Source organism: Anabrus simplex, chromosome 14, assembly GCF_040414725.1.
Source record: "Anabrus simplex isolate iqAnaSimp1 chromosome 14, ASM4041472v1, whole genome shotgun sequence".
Lineage (NCBI taxonomy): Eukaryota > Metazoa > Arthropoda > Insecta > Orthoptera > Tettigoniidae > Anabrus > Anabrus simplex.
This window is the reverse complement of record NC_090278.1, coordinates 98246883-98253273: the sequence shown is the minus strand read 5'-3', so window position 1 is coordinate 98253273 and position 6391 is coordinate 98246883.

The following is a 6391-nucleotide window of genomic DNA, read 5'->3' as shown; positions in this document are numbered from 1 at the left end:
ACTAGAATTCTGTTGTAATTACGATAGGCTTAACTGCAGTTTAGAATTGTATAATTCTTGTGTATTCCTTTTGGTATTCAGTAATTAACAGCAGTTTTTATCCTGTTAGGGCGTTGTAGGATAAAAAGACTACAACAAAGTAGTAGTGTAGTAGTATATTAATTGCCTTATTGTTTTGTGATCTATCCTAGACAATATTTCTTTCCGTTCATTTCTTTGCACATAACAAGTTATTTTATTTTTCCTTTTCTTTTCATTTTTCCGTAAAGAATGGCTAAGGAGTGCAAGTGTAGGAACTGTGGGTGTGGCGAGACATTGAGGGGTATGGAGAGTTTGAGGGAGATAATTAGGATTCTCACAGAAGACAGGAAGGAAAGTAGGCCTCCCTCAAACAATATACAGGTTACAGCAGGTGTAAAAGAGGGAGGGGAAGGAAAGGGGGGAATTGTAGAAGACAGGTGGTCTAATGTTCTAAGGGGAAGGAGATGCAGACTAAGGGCCCTATTCAGGACAGGTATCTGTGAGAAATTGGTACGAGTCACTCCAGGTAGAACAGAGGAAAGATGGGGACAGGGAACTTTTGCTGAGATGTGTAGAAGTAGGACGAAGGGAAAAAGTAGAAAAGAGAAATGTACAGTAAAGGATAGGAAAAGACAGGTGGAACAGGGTCATGGGAAGGAGAAAAGGGGGAGGAAGTAGCTTCTGCAACTATTAGGAAAGATAGGGCTGACCAGGATGGGAGGGGATCTAATGAGGTGGGTAGGGTTGAGGCTCTGGTCATGGGGGATTCCATTGTTAGACATGTGGGGAAAATGTGTGGAGGAAAGGGAACAAGGGTAGAGTGTTATCCAGGAATTAGGTTGACGCAGATGTTGAGGAAAGCAGAAGAGAAGGAGGAGGGAAAGGAGAAGGTGGTAGTGTTTCACGTTGGTACCAACAACGTAAGACAAGCAGGTATAAGTACCAACATAGTTGGGGATGTGTGGGATCTGGTAAATGCAACACGGGTAGACTTTAAGGAAGCGGAGATTTTTATCAGTGGAATACTGCATAGGCAGATATGCCAACTATTACGATTCAATCGTAATAATTACAAATTACCCATCATAATTACGCCTTTACGAATCACACACCACAAATTACGAATTTTTGTTGATTTTTAAATCTACAGTAAGTGTACGGAGTGTTCAAAAGGATACACAAGGAATGCCATTACAGCTTGAATTCTCAGAATATTATTTTAGGATTTCTCAGTAATAATTTATACCCCTTTCCTGTCCCACATTTAAGAATATTTCGAGTTTTCACGCGCCAAAACAGTATGTGCTTTCAGTACCGGAAAAATAGGCACCTGTGAAGTGGTATGTCTTGAGGAATTGTTGCCTTTGTTCGTCATATGATCAGACTTCCATGCAAGTATGCGAGTTCTTTTGTCTTTGTTTTGGTGGCAAAGTGGTGACAAACCACAGAACACCAATATATAACAAACTGTTTCATTGTGAATACTGTGTACATGACTGTTGAAGAATTATTTATTGCGATTTTGGTTGCCAAATTTACATAAATTGCTCTTCTAGGATATATGCTAATCGTGTTACGAAAAGCAAAAGGTTTTGTGAAATAATGAAGCGATTTCTTGTGCAAGAAAATACGTTTGATGACGTTACCGTGACTAGTGACGCAAGTAATAAACCAAAAATAGTTCAAAAATTTAGGGAGGAACACTCAAAAGAATGGCCCTGTTTGCTGCGTTCCTCAAAATCTCATTCACACGTGTTTCGTAGTGTGTGTAGCCACGATTATTCAGATGCGCATGAGGAAGAACAAGACTGAATTCCGTGCTAATATGAACACCGAACTGTTAAGGACTTCTGTTAGTGCAGAGGATGCACATGATATCAAAAGAAAAAGCATGTCACCAGTGTACTGTACGTTTACCAAACAGGAGTCTGGCTCCATGGCTAAATCGTTAGCGTGCTGGCCTTTGGTCACAGGGGTCCCGGGTTTGATTCCCAGCAGGGTCGGGAATTTTAACCGTCATTGGTTAATCGCTGGCATGGGGGCTGGGTGTATGTGTCATCTTCATCATTTCATCTTCATCACGAAGCGCAGGTCGCCTACGGGTGTCAAATAAAAAGACCTGCACCTGGCGAGCCGAACATGTCCTCGGACACTCCTGGCACTAAAAGCCATATGCCATTTCATTTACCAAACAGAAACTACAAGCTGCTAAGGGAGCAACTACAGTACTCGACAAAAGAAATGATCTTTCAACCTCACTCAGATATGCACTGCAGATTACCTGTTACTTTAGCAGGTAAGAATCATACTCTCTTTATATGCCAGTCTTTGAATATGTTACATCAGGTTGAATTGTATGTTGTTCATGGATTTTTCAATGATATGTAAGTTAGTAACATCTCGGGAAAAAAAATTCTCCAGCCGCTGCCGCCCAACCCCGTGCCCTAACAGCTGCATTACGAATTGCCTTTCTTGAAAGTTGGCATCTCTGTGTAGGAGGGATACTGACTGGAAGGTGATTGGGGATTTAAATGAGACTATGGAGTGGGTATTCTGGAAACGGAGTGAGATTTCTAGATCCTAATGGGTGGGTAGGAGAACGGATCTGCGCTCAGATGGCCTTCACTTAAACTGCAGTGGTACGTATAAGTTAGGAAATTTGTTTGGAAGGGTAATAGGGACGTACATTCAGGGAAATGGGGTGGTCTAGGGAGCGGTGATAAGGGTACAGAGATCTGGAAGTCAAGTAGGGATGACAAAAAAATGTTAGTGTTGAACTGTAGAAGTATTGTAAACAAAGGAATACAATGAAGTGATTTCATAGATATATACTTACCAGATATTGTAATAGGAGTTGAATCATGGCTGAGAAATGATAGAATGGATACAGAAATATTCCTCACGGAACTGGAGTATCGTAGAGATCAAATAGGAATGGTGGGAGGGGGAGTATTCATTCTGGTAAAAGAATTTGTAAGCTACGAAAAAGTTAAAGACAACAAACATGAAACTCTAGGCAACTTGATGTCTTTGGAGTGTACAGACTGGGAAAGGGTAGCGCAGACACAGATTCAGAATTATTTGGTAAGATAATCAGCTATGTGGGAAACAACATGATTGTAGCAGATCTGAATTTGCCAGATGTCAATTGGAAAGGAAATGCGAACGACAGGAAGCATGACCAACAAATAGCAAATAAGCTAATATGGGAAGGACAGCTAATTCAGAAAGTGATGGAACCTACTAGAGAGAAAAATATCCTGGGCGTGGTGCTGGTAAAACCAGATGAGCTCTATAGAGAAACTGAAGTAATAGATGGTATTAGTGATCACGAAGCTGTTTTTGCCATATTTAAGAATAAATGTGATAGAAAGGAAGGTCTTAAAAGTAGGACTATTAGGCAGTACCATATGGCTGATAAAGCAGGCATGAGGCAGTTTTTTAAGAAGTAATTATTATTGGTGGAAAACGGTAAATAAAAATGTAAACAGACTCTGGGATGGCTTTAAAGCAATTGTTGATGAATGTGACAAGACGTTTGTACCTTTAAAGGTGGTAAGGAATGGTAAAGACCCACCATATTATAATAGAGAAATAAAGATACTAAGAAGGAGGTGTAGATTAGAAAGAAATATGGTAGAGTTAGAAATGGCTGTGAAAGTAAGGAGATATTGAAGGAACCTACTAGGAAATTGAATCTAGCAAACAAGTTAGCTAAGGATAACATTATGGCAAGCATAATTGGCAGTCATACGAATTTTAGTGAAAAATGGAAGGGTATGTATAGGTATTTTAAGGCAGAAACAGGTTCCAAGAAGGACGTTCCAGGAATAATTAATGAACAAGGGGAGTGTGTATGTGAGGATCTTCAAAAGGCAGAAGTATTCAGTCAGCAGTATGTAAAGATTGTTGGTTACAAGGATAATGTCCAGATAGAGGAGGTGACGAATGTTAAAGAAGTATTAAAATTTACATATGATAACAATGACATTTACATTGACATTTCTGGGGATATACTAAAGACAATGGGTTGGGATATAGTACCATATCTGAGGTACTTTAAGCTTGACATGCATTGTATGTAAGCTTTGGGAAGGCATTCTTTCTGATTATATTAGACATGTTTGTGAAATTAATAATCAATCAATCAATCAATCACTGATCTGCATTTAGGACAGTTGCCCAGGTGGCAGAAACCCTATCTGTTGTTTTCCTAGCCTTTTCTTAAACGATTTCAACGTCAATCTGTATGTTGCCAGAACCTGTATTTCTAACGGATAATGTTCTGTGTCAAGACTTTGGCACTGCCCCCGCATTCGGTTCAGACTTTGTTAACATTTTCGGTGCCAACAGAGACAAGCAGCTGTTTTTTACTTCACCGTATGATCTAAATGTTCCTTAACACATACAAGGGCAATTTCCAGGGAAATGCATGGGCGCACACACACACACACACACACACACACACACACGCACACATTTTATAGGGAAATTAATTAGTTCTATATGTAGACTCCTTTTGTTTCTAAGACTACCAATTTACTGGTTATTTTGGATTTTATCGGATAAAGAAAACAAGGAAAATGTTTTTTTTTTTTTGCAAAACTACTAGAGTTTGGAAGAAAATGCATAAGAATATTTTGTAGAAAATTGAATTCGACGGACACTTGCCGAGTTCTAACTGATCAGCCTTTTTTTTCAGTGTCACAGACAAACAATTTCTCCAGCTTGCTCTTCGTTTTTTAAGAACTACCTGTTCCCAGCCTGTAACAGTCAGAAAGAATACATGAGAAAATTTTCAGCTGTTTGGAACAAAGGTTCAATCCCAATTTCAAACTCAAGGAAACAAAAGATAACCTTAACAGCCTTTTTTGAAGGATTAATAAAATTTATCCTTTTATCTAATGAAATAAAAGATCGCAACAAACTCAAAGGTCTGCTCTTCCCACAGCTCGGCTCCGTCTATAACAGATTTCACTCAGCCAGTAGAGGATGGGGGGGGGGGGGTCCAGCAGGGAAGAAAGTGCTTCTTTCAATTGTATTTCTTTCTCTATTCTTTCCCATTCTACAACTTTTGTTCTAATTTTTTCTTTCCAGACTCCTTCCATAGCATCTTTTGAGTTATCTTCAAGTTGTTTTCTACGCTATTTCCGCTCATTACCAATTCAACACTTAGTGAGACACGAACTAGTGACCTTGTTTTTAGGAAAAGGAGTTCCCCTATGTTTACTGACTTTACATTTAATGTAATATTCAACTGCCAAAGAAATCATTACGCTTAAATGACTCTTTGTATCAGGAGACCTCAAGACTATTTTTTGTGTGTTTTGCTCAGCCTTATTTTAATGAACATTGTCAATCATTTTATAATACAGTTGATCTGTATAGTTGGGTCTGACAAAAAAGGACTAGAAAAGTTTTTGTATTATTGTGCATGCCTCATTTTATACTTCCTCTGACCAACTTGTGTAGTATAGTATCAAAACATGAGGGGCCAAGGCAAGTCAATTTTGCCATCAAGTAAGACTACTGAAAGCTAAGATGACATTATATAAATCACGAACAGCTTGGAAATGACCACGTTACCGAGACAAGACAACTGAAACTCCAAGCTGCAGAAGTGAAGTTCCTACGCACCATGATAGAGGAAGGACTAAGAGGAGGTCCCCCACTACAGAGGACCCAGAAAGCAGGACAAGTGCAAGAACAGAAAAAGAAGTAAAAGAAAAAAGACCCAAAGGAAAATGGACTGATCTGGTGAAGAAAGATGTCTAGGAGAGAGGACAAGATTGGGAGAAGGTTACGAGAGAGCAGTGGTTCATGGACAGAAAACATGGAACACCACAGCCGGGCAACTGGAGATGGTCAACTTGTGTCTTTAAATATTGGACATCATCAGCTGAAGATGTCTCTAACTATATACAATCAATCAATCAATCAATCAATCAATCAATCAATCAATCAATCAATCAATCAATCAATCAATCAATCAATCAATCAATCAATCAATCAATCAATCAATCAATCAATCAATCAATCAATCAATCAATCAATACTGATCTACATTTAGAGCAGTCGCCCAGGTGGCAGATTCCCTATCTGTTGTTTTCCTAGTCTTTTCCTAAATGATTTCAAAGAAATTGGAAATCTATTGAACATCTCCCTTGGTAAGTTATTCCAATCCCTAACTCCCCTTCCTATAAATGAGTATTTGCCCCAGTTTGTCCTCTTGAATTCAAACTTTATCTTCATATTGTGATCTTTCCTACTTATATATAAACGCCACTCAAACTTATTCGTCTACTAATGTCACTCCACACCATCTTTCCGCTGACAGCTCGGAACATACCACTTATTGCAGGTTATAAAC